Here is a 22055-nt window from a genome sequence, read left to right as displayed (position 1 = left end):
CCTTCTTGGGCTTGGGCTTGGGCTTTGGGCTTGGGCCTCATCTTTATTTTATGTCTTCTTTTAATTTTGAGAAGACTAGAAGGAAGAACTTCAAATGTGAGGGTGGATGTCCTCTTCCTCCATTAATAAAAGCCTCCTTTATTTGATTCTCACCATACTCCTCGAGTTGGAGAGAATTCGTCCACGAATTTTGAATCCCTGCATATAACAAAGTCAATTTAGTTTTACAATTAAAAGTGGAAGAAAAATGTAAACATGACTTAGCATTTGTAAATAATGGGATTTCAGAAAAGGAGGTTCTATAAATCGACCAAGTTGGAAAAATTTGTTTGGGAATGATGTGATGTTTTGGAAAAAGACCTCTTAAATGGTGACAACCATTAGGAGGTATGAACAAATTATCCCTAACAGTTTTTAACCAAGATGGTGGTGAAATAGGAACCTTGGGTAAGGAAAAAGATAAGGAAGGAAAACACCTTGGAGGTGAAAGGATTAGATCCATGTCAACTTGGCCTTCTTTGTCTTTTTCTTTCTTACTTGTGGTAGGTGGGTGAGGTGAGGTAGGTCGCCAAAGTAGGCATCGCTAGATAAAGGAGCGGAGGTCATATTCAAAGCAAGATAACAGGTATGTTCAGTATAAGTTAAAAGTCTGGATGCCCAGTCCTTGAGCAAGGGTTAAGGGATTCCTTCGAGACGCCCCCTCCTCGTGTATGAATAGCTAGCCCCAGTATCAGATGTTAGACATAAAAATCCAGGTGCCTAGTCCTTGAGCACGGGTTAAGGGATTCCTTCGGGACAACCCCTCCTCAAGTATGAATAGCTAGCCCCGGTATCAGACGTTAGACGTAGGCTAAAAATTTGGGTGCCTAGTCCCTGAGCAGGGGTTAAGGGATTCCTTCGGGACGCGCCATCCTCAGGTAGGAACAGCTAGCCCCAGCGTCTGATGTTTAGAACACTTCGCCTTGGTGTTTTCAAACACCCTGAGGACGATACGGCGTTGTTGTAGTGGGCCCTCCTCAAGCGTGGGCACCAAGCGCGAAGAGATAAGGGCTAAGTTGCTCCGGTGTTTAGACACCCCGTGGGCAATACAACGTTGTTGTAATAGGCCTCTCCACGGGCGTGGACACCAAAGCGTGAATTTTTTCCCGAGTGTTTAGACACGCTGAGGACACCCAGAGCAAGTCTCTCCTCGAGCGTAGACACCCAGTACAGGTAAGATAAGTCCTCCTCGCCCTCGAGCGATGTCGAGGCCACGAAATAATGGATAAGTCCTCCCCGCCCTTGAGCGATGTCGAGGCTAGAAAGGAGATGAGCCCCCTTTGCATCTTAAGCGATGATAAAGCCGGCAATGCCTTTGGCCACGAGTGCCCCGGGCTCAAGAACAAGTAAGTAAAGAAATAGTTAAAGATAGGCGAAGTTAAGTCCTCCTTTGCCTTTGGGCAATGACCAGGCAGGCGACGCCTTCGTAAGGGAGATTCCTCACAGATACGAAGGCCAGGCAAGGTTCTGAGTGAAAGACCAAGAGAAGGGTATGCGTCACGACTTAGAAGGAAAGAGTGAGAACGAAAATCACGTGCTACCTAAAGAGGTAAAGGTGAAGCGGTGAAGAGATACATTGATGGTGAATATCCGTGGCGCCTTTGATATAGATAAGAAAGCAGAAGCAGATAAAAGGTGCAAAAGAAGTTAAAACGAACAAGGATGTAAAGACAAAAGACGAACAAGCATTTAAACAGAGCCAATTGTCAGAGTTGCGAATAAATTCAAATATATATACAAAGTTACAGGGGAAAGGTTCAAAATGTGTATCAGTTCATTCCCCAAGGTCGAGGGGGACGACCTTCCCGTCGATGATATGGTTGAAGGGGTTGCAGTTCGAAGTGTCAATCCCCGGGTTTTCACAGGCGGCTTGAGCTAGGGCCTCCTTGAACCCCTCTGCAAAGGTGTCGGCCATGTCGTCAATAAGCTTCCTTTTGGCCTTCTCCAGTTTTTCAATTGTGGAGTCCCGGATTTCCCTCTCCACGATGAGCTCTTTCTTGGCCCTCTCCAGCTCTTCAATCGCGGAGTCCCAAGAGGCTAGCTGCTTCTCGAGAACTTCCTTCTCCACCTGAAGCCTGTTCAATTCAGCCTGGAACGTACCATGCTCAGTTTGGAGAAGGTTGAGCGCTTCCATCTGTGCAGCTAGCTCCCCTTCAGTCTTTTCCAGCGATTGCTCCCGATCAGCGCACTGATCTGCAAGATGTTTCTGTTGTGCCTCGGAAGTTCTCACCGCCATTTCAAGATCGGCGATTTTGGATTGGAGAGACGCCACCTGATTGAGGAGCTCAGCGTTAGCATGCCCTGCACCGTGTAGTCGCTTACGGGCTTCCTCATTGATCTCTTGGGGCCTCTTCAAAGAGGCCTTGTACACCTCCTCTTGGCACGCCCAGCCGCGCGACAGACACTCCTTCTCCTCTTTTAGGGTAGCCACTTCTTGCTGGAGAGCTTGGAGGGCGCGTGCCTCGTCAGCTTTGGACTTTGCTTGGGCACGCCATTCGAGGGTGATGCCTTCTCTCTTATTCTCCACGGAGGAGCTTTTGGGTGTCGACCTATCAGCAAAACCCCTTATTAGCTGCCTAATTGGCGGGGGAATCTCCAAGAATTCTTAGGTAGGCGTAGGGGCGGCAGACGCAGGGGCTGGTGTTGGTACTGGTAGAGGCGCAGAATCCACCACCCCATCCTCTTGGACTGCTTCCTGTGGGGGAGATGTGGCACTGGGGGGGTTGTCCATCAAAGATCCCCCATGGGGAGGTGAAGGAGAGCGTGAGTAAACGATGCGGTTGGTCCTCCTCCTCTTATAGGAAGGCCCCACATCCGAGTCTTCCTCCTCGGAGGAAATGGTGAGCACCCTTTTGCCTTTGTCAAGGGGGGCTGCGGGAGGAGTGCCAGCTACAGCCAGTGGGACTGCAACAATGGGAAGGGGAGAATTGGGTGTTTGGAGTGTGGGGGGAGAGTTGGATGTTTGGAGTGTGGAAGGCGCTTGGAGCATGAGGGGGGAGTTTGGTGTTTGGAGGGAATGGGGAGAGCTGGGTGTTTCGGCAGTGTGGTGTGGTGGTGATGGTGGTAGTGGGTTGGACTCGGTAGTGGGGGTAGTGGAGGCGCCAGCCTTTGCAGGTGATGCATCAAAGCGAGCCTTCAAGGACTTTTCCAGTTCAACTCGCCTTGAGGAGTCCATCACTGATGCTGCACCAAGACAAACCAAGCAACAAAGGTTAGTTAAGCATGAAGTTTCAAATACATATGGCGATGCATAGAAATTTAGAGTTAAGATTTGAACTCAAGGCCAAGTACAGGATATCAACTCTACTACTGAGGCAAATTCACAGATCAACAGCACGTATGGAAATTAGAGCAGATAAACATTGCTTGCAATAATCAGAGAAAGCACGATTAAGAATCAGATATAGAGAAGACAAGCAAGGGGCGAGATTCCCTACCAAAATATGCAGAAAGGGCGTTGGCATCAAATTCGCGAGCTATAAGTGTCGAGGTGTGGAAAACGATCTTCAGGCCAGCTAAGGCCACACACACCTCTCTATTAGCGAAGGATAGCTCGTCCAAAGATTTGGGCTTGGTCGGATTGGGCTTCTCCGTCCAGTACAGAGGAAAGCCATCCAAGGCTGCAGGGTCGTGTTTGGCACAACACACCCTGAAGAAATTACCTTTCCAACCTTTGAACGAGTTCTGGAAGAGGGTGAGGAGAATTCTTCTAGCGACTCAGGAAAAGCTCACCCAGAGGCATTTCCCTTGCTTTTTCACTTCAAAGAAATGAAGGAAAACGTCCACTGAGGGTGGGATGCCCAGGTACCCACACAGGATTTGGAAAGCCTTGACGAATGCCCAGCCATTGGGGTGTAGTTGGGCGACGACTATATTGATCTCCGTAAGCAGCTCCCTCTCGAAGGCCGTGAAGGGGAGGCGCAGACCGACGTGTTTAAGTACCGCTTGGTAAAAGAAGAAGAAGGGTTTCCCCCCATTTGACCTGTCGTCCACGCAAACTGGCTCCCCAGGGGTGCCATGACGGATGGAGATGTGAGAATCATGGGTTCTGCAGAAGCCGTTGAATTTGTACAATCGCAGGTCACCCAGATGTTTCTCTATGTCTTCAACAGTAGTTAAGGTGGTGCATTCATTCAAGAGTTCGTCAGAAGCCCATGAATAAAGGGCCTTGTAGTAGACCTTTGGGGGAGGAGGATTGGGCGTTGTTTTTGTACGCTCCATAGATTGATAAAGTAACTGAAGAAGGAAGAAAAAGCAAAGGCTTAGTGAAGGATTTTTGAAGAATCAAATGGGATGAAATCCTAAGAAAACCCCCACCCACGCGAGAAATCCAGAAAAAAGGGGTGAGCGAAGAAATGTGGAGAAAAGAAGAAGAATACAGAAATACAAGAAAGATAAACAACCCCAGGCAGTTATATCAGGCACGATAAGCAGAAAGAGGGTCATCGAATGAGAAAGTTCATACCTTTAAGTGTTCTGAGTTGGTGAAGATCGAAAAGGAAAAGAGAGAACAGAGAGCGCAGAAGGAGCTTTGAGAAGATGAACAGTGAGGAATGTCAATAGAGCGAATGGAACAGTACCTTGAGCGCGCGATTTCGAAAGGTTATAACGTTAACTTGGAAGCGCTAACGACGCTCGTCCCCACCCGTAGGATCGAGCCACGTGTCGAGGGAGTAAAACGCAACTTAAGGCGTCACATCTCTAGCGCAGAGAATGTCACGTCAGCTGCTCAAGAGAATGTCACGTCAGCCACTCAGGAAATGCCACGACATCGAGGTGCCACGTGGACGATGGGGGCGAGGCCTTAGTCTTTTCGCTGAAAACAAGTATCAGTTGAAGACTGGGGGGCTTGTGTACCGTCTTGTCCCTGGGATAGATACGACCCATGAGAGGGCCATGCCCAGGGGCAAACCACATGCGTAGTGCGAGAGGAAGGTAGATACACTCCCAGGGGAAGTGACTAGAGGTTGGGGGGTCTGAGTTGGCACCCAGAAAGTCACCCCACGCGCCAGATGCACTTCGAGGAAAGAGGACTCACACAATGGAATAACCCTAAGTTGGGTTATGTTCCGTCCGGTTGACCTGGGACGTCTTTGTGCGCAACCTTGCCCGTCAGCTAGGGACACCTTCCCTCCGGCAATCTGTGGAAACCTGCAAAGAAGGACAAAAGGGCGCCCTAGCGGCCGTTTGCACTCCGACGCTCAAGTCAGCCAGCAAGAAACACCAATAACTATGCACCTCCGTATCGGAGCACCGCGTATGGGCACTCTGAAGGTGGTAAAAAGGAAACTGTGTCTAGTGTATATTTCTCCTTCTAGCAAAAATCTTTCCCTAGTCCCTTGTGCGTAACCTCAAGGCTCGAGCAAGCCACTAGAGAGTTTCTGGGAAATTTGCCAAAAGTTCGAACCCCCGTTCCCAACATTCAAAGCGCTATTTAAGCTCTTCCCGCATTCAAAGCGCCTTAAAGCGCATTTAATTATAAAAACGCTCAACGCATTTAAGACGTTCGAAACGTTCGGGAGCATTTATAGTACCTTAAACGCTCGAAACGAAAAACTGTATTAAATAACCTTAATTACCTTGTACCTGACAACGTGGCGTTTCCATTCTGACTTGGCTGTTGTACACGTGGAGGACCTCACAGCACCGTTACCCTATCTGAGGGTGTTTCCTCGCGTGAGCCCTCCTACCTAGGAGTGCAACTACGCAAGGGGTGACCTTTTGGGTGCCAACTCATGCCCCCAAGCCTCTAGTCACTCACTGTGAGAGCGTATCTACCTTCCTCTCGAGCCCTGTGCCTGGCTGCCCCCGGGCATGACCCCTCTCCTGGGTCGTATCTATCCCAAGGGCGTTTCTGGATGGCAGGGGCACTTCACGAGTCAAGTTGCTCTACACTGGCGCTATTTCTGTGGCCTTGAAGCCACCTTTCTCTCCTCTTTATCACTACCTCGGATCATCGGGACCTGAGGCCTTCCCACGGCGTCGCTCCCTCCATGGTCTTTCCTACCCATGGGTATCGGGGAGCAGCGCTGTGGTCACCTTGCTTTTGTGTCATTCCACCGTGGCGACACCCTGCTAGGCGACGCCTTATCTTGGCGACGCCCTGCTAGGCGACGCCTTATCTTGGCGACGCCCTGCTAGGCGACACCTTATCCTTGCGACGCTTCCTCTTGGCGACGCTTTCTCTTGGCGACGCCTGCGCTTGGCGTCACCCCCACCTGGGCGACGCCTTACGTTGACTTTGACCTCGACGCTGACTTTGACCTTGACTTCGTCAACGCCCGGGTATGGGACGGTACACAAGCCCCCCAGTCTTAAGCTGATGACTTGTCTTCAGCGAAAAGACTAAGGCCTCGCCCACGCCATCCACGTGGCACCCGGTGATGTGTCATTCTTGCTGACGTGGCAACCTTGAAAACATTGACGTGACACTCTCTGAACCCTTGGAATGCTCTTAATGGCTGATTGGACATCCTCTGAAACGGGGAAAACAACACTTTTTGGGCCACGCTTAATCGCGTGCCACGTGGTTCATCACGCGGTCGTCCCTAAGAGCCTTTTGCGCTCCCCTTGAGTTGCAAGTGTAACGTTTAAGTTACCCAAACCCCGCGCTTGAAACCACTGTTACATCCACTTTCTCTGCCTTTCCTCACTGTTCATCTTCTTCGAATTTCTTCTCTCGCGACCCCTGCTCTTTCGTGCTTCCGCTCTCCACACCCTTCGATCCCCAAAGGTACGGTTTTTCCTCTCCTTGACGATTCCCTTTACTGCATGAACTGCCTGGGACTGTTTATGTTACTGCATTTCTTTGGATGTCGTTCTTGTGCTTCTTCATTCCTCTCGTTCCTCTTTTTTCTCGTGTGGGTAGGGTTCACCTAGGATTCCTCCATTTTTTTCCCTTTTCTCCTCCAAACCCTTTTTCTCTGAACCCTTTCTTTTTCTCCTTTGCTCCTCAGCTCTTGCATCAATGGCGAAAACTAAGACCAACGCGCCTCCTCCACTCCCTAGGTCTCACTATAAAGATGAGTATGACTGGGCCCCCGACGATCTCCTCGACGAATGCTCCACCCTAAACTCCGTTGATGACGTGGAGGCCCACAGGGGGGACCCCGCGCTTTACAACTTCAACGCTTTCCATAAAACTCATGACTCCCACGTCTTGGTATGCCGGGTGAAACCTGGGGTACCCGTTTGTGGGGACTCAAGGGACACTGGAGGAAACCCCTTCTTCTTCCTTTACCAAATGGTACTCAAAAGAGTGGGCCTGCGTCTACCTCTCACTTCCTTCGAGAGGGAGCTGCTCACAGAGATCAACACCGCCCCCGCCCAGCTCCACCCCAACAACTGGGCTTTCGTAAGGGGGTTTCAAATTCTTTGCGGATATCTGGGTGTCCCTTCTTCCGTGGACGTTTTTCTTCATTTTTTCGAGGTAAAGAAACAAGGGAAGAGCCTATGGATGAGCTTCTCTAGCGTCGCCGGGCGCATCATCCTCACGCTCTTCCAAAATTCGTTCAAAGGGTGGAAAGGGATGTTCTTCAAAGTACGTGCAACCAAGCACGATCCTACCGCCCTAGACGGCTTTCCTCTATACTGGACGGACAAGCCCATAACAATGAAGGCCCTGGCTTTGGACCAACTTGCTCCCGCTGATCGGGACGTGTGCAAAGCCTTGGCGGGGCTTGGGGTAGTCTTTGATACTGCCAAGCTCATCGCCAATGAGTTCAATGCCCACGGACTCTCCACTTACTTCGGTATCCGCCCCTGCTTGTTTATACTGCATGAACTGTCGTGGTTATACGAACTCGCTTGCTCCGCTTGAAACCTTATGGTTATCTGCATGCGTTTAGCTACAAATACTCCCATTCTGTTATATCTGAATTGGTCTTTGCTTTGTTATTCTCGTTGCTGCAGGTTCAGTGATGACTTCGTCGAGGCGACTCGCCCTTGCCAAATTCCTGAAGAAGGCAAGGTCAGCCAAAGAGGGTGGAGACGCGGTCACTCCTGCCGTGCCAACCGTCGCTTCCCTGCCGACTCCTCCTCCGTCCGCCTCTCCTTCTCCCATTGCCGCGGTACCATTGGCCATGGCGTCGACTCCTGCCCCAGCACGCCCCAACAAAGGGAAGAGGGTGCTGGTGGTAGATTCTGACAGTGAAGATTCGGGCGTCGCCTTGGTTTCCAGTAAGAGAAGGGCTACGGGCGTCCCTGTCTTGACAGTCGCGTCTCCCGGTGGTGGGAGTTCTCTCAGGGACAATCCTCCAAGTGCCACCTCACCTCCACCTCCACCAGCCCACGAGGAACGAGAGGAAAGGATTGATTTAGTTCCCCCGCCCTCGCCGTTACCGCTTCGTGACGCAGCTGAGGCCTCTGGCTCTGCCCCTCCTGCATCAGTTCCAGCTTCGAATTCTCGAAAGCCCCGAATTCCTCGCCCCATCCATAGGGATTTGACGCAGGGTTTCACTGAAGGAATGTCGCCAACTAATCCTCACAAGGGGGGAGGCATGCCTTATTATATGGGGGCATTCCTGGCGGTGGCACTCAAGTGGCGCACTCAGGCTCGAAGCGCTATCAAGGGGAGGGAGGCTCTCCGCAAACTTAGACAAGAAGTGGGAGCGTTGAAGGAGGAGAAACAAAACTCGGGGCTCAAGGAGGAAGCTTCCCAATCCTTGCTAAAACTGGCCCACGAGGGCAGGGAAGGGTCGAGGCGTACGCGCGCGAACTTGAACAGGCGCATGTCGATCAGCTGGCCCAGCTCACTTCCTACCAAATCCAAAGCCTTGGCCTCCAAGAGGCGGCTCTTGCCTCCGAAGTACAGCGGAAAAAATTTGAAGAACTGGACGCTTCTTGGAGGCAGAAGTTAAGCGAGAGAGAGAACGCCTTGGCTACGAAGGTCGAAGCCTTGAGCCTTCTCCAAGCCGAGGCTAACAAGCTCCGCGTGGAGAAGGAATTCCTGGATAAACAGTTGACATCCAAGGACTCTAGGGTTGCGGAACTAGAATGGGAGGTCCAAGGACTGTGATGTGATTCCAATAACCTCATAGAGAAAGGTTCTTGACCTTCTTAGGAATCACCTTGAGTTGGACATTATAGAGGCACTTTTCTTAGAGTTGGATCATTGTTCTAAGACAAGAACTCACCAAAAACTAGTACCAAATCCCAAACTCATTTGGATGAACCAATCTTAGTCAAATTGAACCGAACAAAAGAGTAAGAAAAGCAAAGGAACAAGATGAATGGACAGAATTATAAAACTGCCGAACCAAAATACTCATAAAAAACAGCAAGAACACCAAACCAAACTCAAGAACACAAGCTAACAAAAACAAATGAAAGAGGAGAAAGGAATGAGAGAAGAAATGCTCATGAAGATGGAAGAATGTTGGATGATCTCGCCACTAGAAGTGTGGAATGCTCCTAGATGAGAGTGATGCCGCCACTTGAGGACTCCAATGATCCATCAAGATAAGACTAGAGAAGAAGGCTCCAAAAGCTCTCCAAAGTTCACTCAAAATTTGAGTAGAGTTTTCTCAGATTAATTCCAATCTGAATTTTACAAAGGAAGCACCTCTATTTATAGCCTAAGGTGCTGAAAAATAGGTGGGAAATTTCAAATAAACTCATTTGAAATTCCCACCAAAAACAAGTCACATGGGAGGTGTGACCTTTTTCTACTATGACACCTCCCAAAAACAACACCTACACCACTCTCCTAAGTCACATGAGTAATGTGACTTTATTTTACATTTTCACACTCCTTTATTTAATAACCACACCTCCTAAAACTATACAAGAGTATTTCAAAGCTTGGCCTTGCCCCTCATGGGATGGACTTGGGCTCTTTGGGCTTTGGGCTTAGACCTCATCTTTATTTTATGTCTTCTTTTAATTTTGAGAAGACTAGAAGGAAGAACTTCAAATGTGAGGGTGGATGTCCTCTTCCTCCATTAATAAAAGCCTCCTTTATTTGATTCTCATCATACTCCTCGAGTTGGAGAGAATTTGTCCACGAATTCTGAATCCTTGCATATAACAAAGTCAGTTTAGTTTTACAATTAAAAGTGGAAGAAAAATGTAAACATGACTTAGCATTTGTAAATAATGGGATTTCAGAAAATGAGGTTCTATAAATCGACCAAGTTGGAAAAATTTGTTTGGGAATGATGTGATGTTTTGGAAAAAGACCTCTTAAATGGTTACAACCATTAGGAGGTATGAACAAATTATCCCTAACAGTTTTTAACCAAGATGGTGGTGAAATAGGAACCTTGGGTAAGGAAAAAGATAAGGAAGGAAAACACCTTGGAGGTGAAAGGATTAGATCCATGTCAACTTGGCCTTCTTTGTCTTTTTCTTTCTTACTTGTGGTAGGTGGGTGAGGTAGGTCTTGTTTTACCTTTTTTATCATTAAGATTTGCTTTTGTGGACAATGAAGAGCTATGTGCCCAAAACCTAAACATTTAAAACATTTAATATTTGAAGGTTGGGTAGGTGACTTAGGATTAGAAGGATTTGTAGTAGAAACTTTCTTTGGAAACATGGTTTGTTTGGAAAAAGTGGAAGGACAATTTTGAGTAGACATTTTGTTGGCATCCTTCCTAGAAGAGTTGTAGAAATTGTAATCATGAGTATTTTTTAAAGTTGTTTTCAAAAGATAGGATTCTACCTTGATGGCTTGGCGAAACACTTTCTTTAAAGAAGAGTACTCATTTAATTCTACAATTTCTCTAATATCTCTTCTCAAACCACGTACAAACCATTTTAGCTTTGACTCTTCATTAGCATGCATATTCATTTTAGTCAAAGTTGTTTCAAAATCTTTAATGTATTCTTCTACCATCCTATGTGCTTGAGGAAGCCTTTGGAACTTCAACAAGTGTTCCTTCCTAGAAGGAGGAACAAACCTCGCGCGCATACACTCTTTCAAAGCATTCCAAGAAACCACGGGAGGTTTCTTGCGATATATAATGTCCATTACAATTTTATGCCACCATTCTTTGGCATAGCCCAAAAAGGATGAAGAAACTATCCTAAGTTTATCGTCATCTTGGACCCTATACACATGAAAATAATGGTCAACCTTAGTCTCCCAATCTAAATACACATTAGGATCACTATCACCATTAAAACTAGGGACTTTTTTACAAGCAATGTTGAACACTTGGTGATATCTTTGGTCACGGTTATAGCTCTCTTCATGAGAATGATGGTGATGCCTCCTTCTTCTATGTTCTTCTTCACCAAGGACTGAAGCTTTGGAAGGAGAATGTTGTTTGTAAGATGCACCACTTGAATAGCCAGCCATTTTGCAAATAAAAAACAGCAAACACACAAAAACAGCAAACAAGTTAAGAAACAAAATTAGCAAAAACAGTGAGCTTGGCAATTGAAACTGCCGAAGTGAAATGAGGTAGAAAAAGAGGTCACTCTCAAAGAAATAATGTTCTTGCACCAATCTGATCTTGAGGCCTTGGAATCCTCAAATGAAAGATGTCAAAGCAAGCACACCAATCTCAAAGGCAACCACCACAAAACCAATGAAACAATAAAGACAAACAAGAAAAGGTATAAGCAAAGAAAGGTAATGGCAAAAGGAATACTATATGTAAGACAAACTCAAAGATTAAAGAATGAAAGACAAGCAAGAAAATAAAGAACTCAATGAGGATAGAAGGCACACAAAAGAATACTTAAGGAAAAGCTCTAGAGTAGATGAAGAAAACAAAAAATTAGCTACTGGAAAAAAAAAATTTAAAATGCAAACTGTGCTTGATATTCACTGATTTAACTGGAATGATGTAGAGCGAACTGGATTATGAAAATTAAACCACAGAAACTTCAATAACCTCATAGAGAAACTATCTAAGTCGAAGCACGTTCTTAGGACAACTGGCTACGCCCTTCAGGTGGGCGACGCCCGATCTTGGCGACGCCCAAGGCCTGTAGACACCCGAAGCGGTCAACACGTTGACTTTCACCTTGGAGCCCCTGGTGGGTCCTACCACATGTTGACTTTGGTCAACGCTCGAGAGCGGGTCGGTACAGTATCACTGCTTCCATGATGGACTGTGAAAGGGCATGGGGAACTCCATGGGTGGTGTGAAGCACTCGTGATCCTCTGCTTCGCGACTCCCAGGGTGGTTGCGCATCCCGCGGCGCAACTCTTCATTCGCACGGCACAGCTCCTCGTTTCTTGCCTGCGACGCCGCAAGATCCAATTGAATGTGTTCTTGCTCCGCCCTCGACGCCACCATCGCCTCTTGAAGGCCTTGCATCACCTCCATGACCTACTGCAAGGTCATGCTATCACTATTTGCGCGCGCTGTAGAACTCTGCCTCGTAGTCCTCATTCTTCACTGTTTCTTGGAGAATTTTGAACTATTTCTACAAATCTTAGAACTTCCTTCGGTGAAACTGAGCAAATCTTGAGGATTCCTGATGAATCTTTCAACAACCTTGGAAAGCTTCCACGAACTTCACGATCTTCTCTGAATCTTCAACTTCTTGCGGTGGGACTGTTGTTTTAGATCAGGCCCCACGGTGGGCGCCAAATGTTCCTGCCGGTTGACTCGATCACCATCGTGCGTAGCTACGAGCTGCGTTTCAAGGACTCCTTTGCCTTCGCTCTAATCTTCACCCTTCTCCGCCGTGAATACCTGAAACAGAGAGACAAATGGGCGCCCTTGCGGCCGTTTGCACTCCGACGCTCAAGTCAATTATGGCATAAAACACCGTTGCACCTCCGTCACAGAACACTATTAACACCGTGCTCAGGGAAGCGTGTAATTGAATTCTCTCTCGTTCTCAGATTACTTGTGTGTAAAGTGTGAAAACGTACCTCTCTAAGCCTTTCAGAAAAGCTTATATACCTTTAACTTAAACGTTTTTGCCACGTGGTTGCCTCTAACTCAAGCATCACTGCAGGCAGGCCCTCACGTCATCGTAACCCAAGCTAAGGTTAACTCCAGTGCGTGAGGCTGCCCTTTCGAAGTGCAACTCGCGCAAGATGATCACTCAGGCGTCAACTCATACGCCCAATATCAGAGGGATCATCCATATTGAGCATACACTGCCCCCTCACGTCCCATGCATGCCGATCGCCCCTGGAACGAGACTCTACCGAGTCGTATCGGTTCCAGTGGTTCTCTAGTGGTGGGGCGTACTGCCGCTTCCCTACACCTTTATGCATGGTCTTTGTGATCTGGGCCTCTTTATACTGATAGCTGGGAGGTAGCCTTCAAGCCTCCTTTCTGACTCGTCTTTCTCTTTGGGTGTCGAGGGCCGAGGAGTCCTCGCCTTTCCCCCAAGCCGACACCTCCTCGGCTCCTCTTACATGTGAGCCTGACGAGGCTCCTTCCTAACCAACTGAACCCTCCTCGTGGGCCCCTCCTTCGGGGTTCCCATTTTTACTTTGGTCAACAGTCAACGGCCGAGACCCGGACGGTACACATTTATTCGAATCAAATTTGAGTTTTTATTTACCATTCAATTCTCTCTCCAATTTTGTTTAATTCGAGGGATTTTCTTGACATTGCACTGCAAAAGTACACACCTAACAAAACAATGGAAGATTTTTTAGTGTTTTTTGTTTCTTTTATATGAAATTGAATTAATTAATGTAATAATATTTAATTGATTTTTAGTTTAACTTATTCTCTTTGTTGTTATCTTCTTTCATACTTAATTGTTGTGTTGATATTTTGTGCCAATTTTGCTTCCTTCTATCTCTTTAAATAAAAATTTTGGTCTTTTAGGGTTTATGTTACTATGACTCAGTTTGGATCCTAAATTATTATTTTGTTTTGATGTCAAATTTATGTATATTGTTCTTGGAAATCTTAGTGATCAACCAAGTCACAAGAGATATTGTATAGAAATTAATAATGGATAATTTTGTGAATAATACTTCTTAAATAAGATGTTAAATTTAGTGAATCCTAAGTCCAGATAGGATGCAAAGCTTTTATGCCTACTGCTATTTTTATCTATTAGATATTACATAAGTTGAAGTTTGGTAATTTGTATATAGTTTATTTTTTTTAGCTTCTTTGCATGGAAGATGCGGATTCAATTGCTCTGGTGATAAATTCTACAACTTCCAAAATACAACGGTTGCAAAAGGCGTTTGATGAACATGAAAGTTACTAAGTCGTTACTCTAAACTTGAGATGGGAAGATCTTGAGGAACATTGACATGTGCATTACGTTTTGACATTGTTTTCTGCTCCAATTTTTTTAAGCCTTAATCTTAATCTTGATAACCCCATCTTACAACGAAGTCAGTAGAATCCTTACAAAGTTTAGCATTACACTCAAGTCAAATCATAATTTAACATTAAAAAACAATAAAAGAAAAATATAAAAAATTAATGTAAAATCTTAATAAACTATTGATCAGTAGGTGCTCTTAGATAATCTATGTATCTTCCCATATGATCTAATATTTATTAAAATGAACTATAAATTTATATTGTTAATATAAGTGTGTGAATAATGACATTGTTTTTCAAATTTTAATATTAAACATAAATACATGTAAATAATAAAAATAAAAAATGTGGATACTCAAATGCACTTTGTTTCCACTAGTAATAATAATAATAATAATTCATAAGCTATCAGAGTTGCTAAAACCAAAGCAAAAGCCAAAACGCCCACAAAACAATTTCACACTTAGACTGCCTCCAAACCAACTCTTCACTCATGATTCCCACCTCCACTCCAGTAACATCCCCTAGTCTCCAAGGTAATAATAACAAACACTCGCCCAATAAGATTCGCCCACGTGGGACAAAATATAGGTCGAGATTGAAAATCAACTGGTTCACATGAACCTCACTGCATTGTGACACCCCTCTCTCCTTTACCACCAAAATTAAACATAGATGCTTACATTTAGTCTATATTTGATAGATGAGTCTTTAGATAACATAAAATAGTCATATTAGATATATTAGTCTTTGGATAGCATATAATAGTTATATTTGACAAACGAGTGTTTAGATAGCACAAAATTGTGATAGTTTGTTTGAGTTGCAAAAAATTAGCATGAAAAGACTTGAAAGAATAATTTTTATTTTTTTTTGTAGTTGCATGCATTTATTCTATAGAGTACTGATATTTAGACAACCCAAATATTGTTGCTCCACAATACAACTGCTGACATGGCGTAAAAAATAATTTTTTTATTATAGTGTGGGATCCATATTTTATTGTGGAGAAATTTAAAATTGAATAGAGTACTGATATTTAGACACTAAATATTGTTGCTCCACAATACAACTTCTGACATGGCGTAAAAAACAATTTTTTTTATTATAGTGTGGGACCTATATTTTATTGTGGAGAAATTTAAAATTGAATATGACCTATTAGATAGACTAGTCTTTAGATAACGTATAATAGTGATAGCTTTTGAATTACAAAAAAAATTAAAATGAAAACACTTAGAAAGGGTAATTTTTTTGGAGTTGCATGCATTTATTGTATATTTCATAGGTGAGTCTTTAGATAACATAGAATTGTGATGTATGATAGATGAGTCGTTAGATATCATAGAATAGTGATACTTAATACACGAGTCATTAGATGGCATAGAATAGTGATATTTGATAGATGAATCTTTAGATAGCAAAGAATAGTGATAGAATTTTATTTGCAAAAACTTAACTTGAAAAAACTTGAAACAATAATGTACCGCCCTGGTGGTCGGGTGCGATGACGTGGCATCCTGCTACGGTATAGGCGTGGTGACAAGGCGCCAGGTTGACAGTTGGGAAGGAAGTCGGGAGGCACGTGTAGTCGCCGATAGTTAGGTTGGCGTGTTCCGATCTCCAGCTTACCAGAACAGGCGATCGCCAGGTTGGGGATGAAGTCGCCAGATGCAGACTTGGGCGACCAGGCAGTCGGAGATCGCCAGAACAAGCACATCGTCGAAGATGAAGGAGAAGCAGATTATGAAAGCGGCCGGCGAGACCACAGGGAAGGTGTATGAAGGCCCTACCTCGCCAGTTTCAGTAGAGATCGCACTCCTGAGTTAGCTATGCACTGGGCAGTACCATGCATAGGTAACTTAGCCAAAATGAGAGAAGAAGCAGCGCCAAGTCAGGAAGCCCCAGATGATGGCACGTGTACAGTTGGATACGAGCCACGTGTCCAAGTCTGTAACTGCCAGGAGAGAGAAAACCATCAGGTATATAAGAGTTCCTAACAGATTTTCTAAGGTACGCACGTTCAGTTCATACACTTTACGCTTGCGAGTGACAGAGCTGTTTGTGAGAGAGATTTGCACGGTTCCAGTTCTTAGTATTTGGTGATACCGTCACTGACTTGAGCGTCGGAGTGCGATCGGCCGCAGCGGCGCCGTATCGTTTCTTTGCAGGTTCTTGAGATAGATCCAGAGGAGGAACGGAGGTGAGAAGCGGCGCGCACGTCGATCCTTTGACGAGGCATTCTCCAGCGCTCCGGTCAACAGGCAGGATCATCAGGCGCCCACCGTGGGGCCGTGTAAAACGTGCTCCCATCCACAGCGTGAGTTCGTGGAGGTTTTCGAGGTTTTCTGCGCGGTTGTGTGCTGGTGCAACCGTCGTTCTTGTTTTCTTTGAGTTTCGTTCGGTGAAGTTTCTGTTTTAAACCGTTCGCTTGGCTTTTCAATCGGTGGATTCGAGTTCTTTCGTTTGGTTGTTTGGTTCGCGGGGAAACGGTGGTTTTTGGTGAAGCTGCGATTTTCTTCGAAGGATTGCGGTGTTCTTGAAGTTCTTGCGCAGTTTCTTGAATCTTCTCCGATCGATCGCTGATTCGTTCGTGGTTGAAGTGTTATTTGCTGTATTTCTGTGGTTCGCTGAAGTTAATGAGAAAGATGAGAAGCAATCGTTCCAGCCCCGTGGCTCCCGTCGCAGCTGAAGGCGATGCCGCCATGACCATGGCGCAGATGGCAGAAATGATGCGCTCATTGCAGACCACTGTAGAAGCCTCGCGCGTCGAGCAGGCAAGGATACATGAAGACCTGGTCGCCTCTCGCGCCAGGAACGAGGAGCTCAGCAAGGTAGCTGAGGAGCTACGTCGAGCTCTCCAAGAGCAGCAGGTTCGTTCTTCCGCTGAGGAGGTGGCACCGTCGACGCCGCCTCGTGTTTTCCCAATGCCTTTCATTCAGGCGATTACCGACACGCCAATTCCCACGAGCGTGGTCCCGGTTAAAGCTGTTTTTACTGGCGTGGAGGATCCAGAGGCTCATCTGACCACGTTCCACACACAGATGATGTTGTCAGGAGGGTCGGACGCCGTCTATTGTAAGATGTTCGTGAGCACGCTCCAGGGAACGGCGATGGAGTGGTTTGTGAGCCTGCCTAATGGCCACATAACTAATTTTCAACAATTCTCGAAGATCTTTGTCGAGCAGTATATTGTGAACAAGGCACCGCCCAGAGTGTCCTATGATCTGTTTGATATAAGGCAGTACCATGGGGAGTCCCTCAGAGACTACCTCAATCGCTTCGGAGCACAGATGGTCAGATCGCCGGCCAAGGATGAAGAAATGCTGGTTTATGCCTTCAAGAAGGGCGTGCAGCCAGGGCCATTCTGCGAAGCCTTGATCAGGGCTCATCCAGCGACGTTTGCTGAAGTCAGGCGACTTGCGGTGGCCCACATCGCCGACGAGAGTGAGGTCGCCGAGAAGAGAGGCAGCGTGGCTCCCGCTAGGCCACGCGCCCAGACCAGGATCCAGCCACAGAGGGTGCTGGAAACGGCAGCGGCGGCCAGAAAGGACCAAAGGACTCGTTATCCTTACGATAGGAGAAATAAGGGAAGAGGCCAAGCGCGCCAACCGCTAGCACGCCAACAACCAGCACGCCGGGAATACAATCGCCCGCCTAAGCACAAATTCGTCATGGGACTAGCGGACCTGATTGCTATCCCTAACATATCTGCTAGGTTGAAGGCGCCCGAGAAGGTGGGCGACAAGGTGCTAGGGTCGAAGCCGGACGTCTGGTGCGAGTTTCACCAGTGCTTTGGCCACAACCTGGACTCGTGTTTGTCTTTAGGGTACCAGCTCGACGATCTGGTTAAGAGCGGGTTCCTAAACGACTATCAGCTGGACAGAAGAACCGGAGGAGCGTCGAGTTCCCAGCCGGCAGGTGGAGAGGCTCAGCAACACGAGATGCCTATCCATGGGGAGATCCACACCATTGCAGGGGGTTTCTCAGGTGGGGGATGCACCGCATCGAAAAGGAAAAAGTACGCGCGATCGGTGATGTCAGTGGACATGTTTGAAGATCACTCGCCCGAAGTGGACATTACGTTCACCAAGCAGGATCTTCGGGACGTTGTGCCTCATGACAACGATCCCATTGGTATTTCGTTGATCACGGCGGGGAGGAAGGTTCACCGAGTTCTGGTGGACCAAGGAAGTTCGGCAGACGTGATGTTCTGGCCGACTTTCACGCAGCTAGAATTGCCCCTTGACCAGCTAAGGCCCTATGGAGGGTGCTTGTATGGGTTCGCTGGCGACCAGGTGGAAGTCAGGGGGTACATTGAGCTGAGAACCACGTTTACCGATGAGGCTGGGTCGAGGACGGAGAAAATCAAGTACCTCATCGTAAACGCCCCTTCAGCATATAACATCCTGCTGGGAAGGCCCACTCTTAACAGGATAGGCGCAATTCCATCGACTCGGCACATGAAGGTGAAGCTGCCGTCCATGGAAGGGGTGGTAATCACGATAAAGTCTGATCAGAAGGAAGCGAAAAAGTGCTATAAAAACAGCCTGAAAAATAAAAGATCAGTGAGTTATGTTACAACCACCCCACCTCCCGGTGTAAAGCCCAGACCGCCGATAATGGAGGAGGCCGCCGGAAGGGACGTAGAGATGGTAGATGCTGAGCTGGGGGAGAGGAATGCTGGCCTGGAGGAAGAAGAGGCGCAGAATCGCCCGGAGGAAGCAAGGGAGCTCGGAATCGCCAAGGCGGTGATCGCCAGAGAATCAAGGCCCAAGCCCGTCGAGCAGTGGCTCGAGAAGGAGATCGGGGGGAAAGTTTTCAAGCTCGGAAGATCTCTGGAGGTCGATCTCCAGGACCAGATCGCCAAGGTGATTGAACGGCATCTGGACGCCTTAGCCTGGTCCGCTTCGGACATGCCCGGGATCGATCCCGACTTCTTGTGCCATCATCTGGCGATGGACAGCATGGTGAGACCGGTGCGGCAAAGAAGGAGGAAATTTAATGAAGAGAGGAGGCAGGCGATCAAGGATGAGACCCAGAAACTCCTCGCTGCAGGCCACATCAGGGAAGTCCAGTACCCTGAGTGGTTGGCAAATGTCGTGCTGGTGAAGAAGAGCAACGGGAAATGGCGCATGTGCGTCGATTTCACCGATGTGAATAAGGCTTGCCCAAAGGATTCGTATCCTTTACCAAGCATTGATGCCCTGGTTGATAGTGCTGCAGGGTGCAAGCTGCTGAGTTTCCTGGATGCCTTCTCGGGCTATAATCAGATCAAGATGCATCCCATGGATGAAGAAAAAACAGCCTTCATGACGGAAAGGTCGTGCTACTACTATAAGGTGATGCCGTTTGGGCTGAAGAATGCGGGGGCCACGTACCAGAGGCTGATGGACCGAGTACTTGCACCAATGCTGGGAAGGAACGTGCAAGCTTACGTCGATGACATGGTCGTGACCTCGCAGGAGAAAAGCAAGCACGTTGCAGACTTGGAAGAATTGTTCACGACGATCGCCAAGTTCAAGTTGAAGCTCAACCCGGAGAAATGCATTTTCGGCGTGGAGGCTGGAAAATTTTTGGGTTTTCTCTTGACTGAAAGAGGAATAGAAGCCAATCCGGACAAGTGTGCCGCCATCTTGGCGATGAGAAGCCCGGCTACAGTGAAAGAGGTCCAGCAGCTGACAAGTCGGATGGCAGCCCTATCCCGCTTCGTGTCAGCAAGCGGAGAAAAGGGACATCCCTATTTCCAGTGTCTGCGGCGCAATAACAAGTTCGCTTGGACGAAAGAGTGCGAGGAAGCTTTCGTCAAGCTGAAGGAATATTTGGCGAGCCCGCCGGTTCTGTGCAAACCACTGGCGGGAATCCCTCTCAGATTGTATTTTGCTGTGACTGAGAGGGCGGTGAGTGCGGTGCTCGCCCAGGACCAAGATCAGGCTCAGAAGCCTATCTATTTTGTGAGCAAGGTGTTGCAGGGCCCAGAAACGAGGTATCAGGCCCTGGAGAAGGCTGCGCTGGCTGTGGTGTTTTCGGCGAGGAGGTTGCGCCACTACTTCCACAGCTTCACAATACTGGTGATGACTGACCTGCCCATCCAGAAGGTCTTGAAGAAGCCTGACGTTGCAGGAAGAATGGTGAAGTGGGCAGTGGAGTTGTCAGAGTTTGACATTAAATATGAGCCTCGAGGCCCGATCAAAGGGCAAATCTTTGCAGATTTTGTAGTCGAGCTCTCTTCAGAGGCGACGCGGGTTGAAGGAGACGATTTCCGTTGGGTACTCTCGGTGGACGGATCGTCAAACCAGCAGGGTAGCGGTGCTGGAGTCATATTGGAAGGACCCAACGGCGTGCTGATCGAACAATCGTTGAGATTCGCCTTCAAAGCCAGCAACAATCAAGCAGAGTATGAGGCGCTGATCGCCGGGATTCTGCTGGCTAAGGAAATGGGAGCCAGAGTGTTGATGGCTAAGAGTGACTCGCTGCTAGTCACAGGGCAAGTAACAGGCGAGTTCCAGGCTAAAGATCCACAAATGGCAGCTTACTTGGCGTATGTGCAGGAATTGAAGAGTTCCTTTGCCTCTTTTGAAGTGGTGCATGTGCCCCGAGAACAGAATGCCCGAGCTGACTTGCTTGCTAAGCTCGCCAGCTCAGGCAAGGGGGGTAGGCAGAGGACAGTGATTCAAGAAACTTTGAAGACGCCGAGGGCATTTGTAGCAGATCACCTGGTCCTTCAGATAAGCAGGTCGACGGAGAGAGCAGCGAGAAGCCATAAGTCTTTGACGCAAGAAACTCTGAGATCGCCGAGAATTAGAGCATGTCGAGGAGAGAAAGTGGACGTGATGCAGGTCTGTGCCACCCATGAGCCAGACACTTGGATAACACAGTACAAGCGGTGCCTGGCGGATGGTCTCCTCCCGCTAGACCCAACAGAAGCTAGGAAGGTAAAGAAAAATTCCAGCAAGTATACATTGATTGATGGCGATCTGTACAGGTTTGGATTCACTCACCCACTCCTGGAATGTATACACGGCGAGAAGTGCACGAGAATTATGGCAGAGCTCCACGAAGGAATATGTGGAAGTCACGTCGGGGGTCGAGCTCTGGCCGCAAGGACTCTCCGTGCAGGCTACTATTGGCCATCCATGAGAGAAGATTGCAAGAAGTATGCCCAGTGCTGCAAACAATGCCAGCAGCACGCCGATTGGCACAAGGCACCTCCCGAGGAGTTGAAGTCGATCTATAGCCCTTGGCCGTTTCATACTTGGGGAATCGACATCCTGGGACCTTTTCCACTGGCGATCAGGCAGATGAAGTACTTGGTGGTGGCGATTGAGTATTTCACCAAATGGATTGAAGCAGAACCAGTGGCCCAGATCACCGCGCACAAGATCGAAGGCTTTGTATGGAAGAACATTGTGTGCCGGTTTGGAGTGCCTAAGCGCCTGGTATCGGACAATGGGACTCAGTTTGCAAGCCACCTGTTGAAAAAGCTTTGTGAAGGGGTTGGAATTCAGCAAGTGTTTGCATCCGTCGAGCACCCTCAGACTAATGGCCAGGTGGAATCAGCTAATCGGGTGTTGCTGAGAGGTTTGAAGAGAAGGCTCGAGAAAGCCAAGGGAAGTTGGGCTGAGGAGGTGCCCCGTATAGTCTGGGCGTACCACACCACCGAGCAGTCCGGGACCCATGAGACCCCGTTTAGCTTGGTCTATGGGTGTGACGCCATGATTCCAGTGGAGATCCAGGAAAGCTCGCCGAGATTCCAGAACTTCGTAGAGGAAGACTCGAATGAAGAGAGAAGGCTGAACCTAGATCTGCTGG

Source organism: Phaseolus vulgaris, chromosome 3 (assembly GCF_051622355.1).
Source record: "Phaseolus vulgaris cultivar YP4 chromosome 3, ASM5162235v1, whole genome shotgun sequence".
Taxonomy (NCBI): Eukaryota; Viridiplantae; Streptophyta; class Magnoliopsida; order Fabales; family Fabaceae; genus Phaseolus; species Phaseolus vulgaris.
Note: the sequence above shows the minus strand (reverse complement) of the source record.